The sequence below is a fragment of the Carassius gibelio genome, chromosome B2, assembly GCF_023724105.1.
Source record: "Carassius gibelio isolate Cgi1373 ecotype wild population from Czech Republic chromosome B2, carGib1.2-hapl.c, whole genome shotgun sequence".
NCBI lineage: Eukaryota > Metazoa > Chordata > Actinopteri > Cypriniformes > Cyprinidae > Carassius > Carassius gibelio.
Window position 1 is genome coordinate 14271155 of NC_068397.1, and position 438 is coordinate 14271592.

The following is a 438-nucleotide window of genomic DNA, read 5'->3' on the forward strand; positions in this document are numbered from 1 at the left end:
AGTATAAATCTAAACTTTTTGGGTGAACTGTCCCTTTTACAACAACATAAATATTTGACTTATATATATATATAATGTATAATGTTGTTTTTGGTTACTGCAAAACTGATAGTAGAGAGATGTGGAAAAAAATAAATAATAGAATAAATCAGATTAGAGCTGATCCTTTAATACACTGAGCCTCTTTTGATGTGCACTGGCGACTTACAGCAAACTGTCTGATAACAGACAAGCTTTTTTTTCAGAGTGGTGAGGACTGTGTGCAAATGTATTTTTAGATATATTTTCCTTTCCCTATGTGCCTGTGTGTGTGTGTGTGTGTGTGTGTGTGTGTGTGTGTGTGTGTGTGTGTGTGTGTGTGTGTGTGTGTGTGTGATAGCTGGAGCTTGTCATGTCTGTCACTGGAGTAACTGTGCTGCCATTGGTCCATTCCCACGC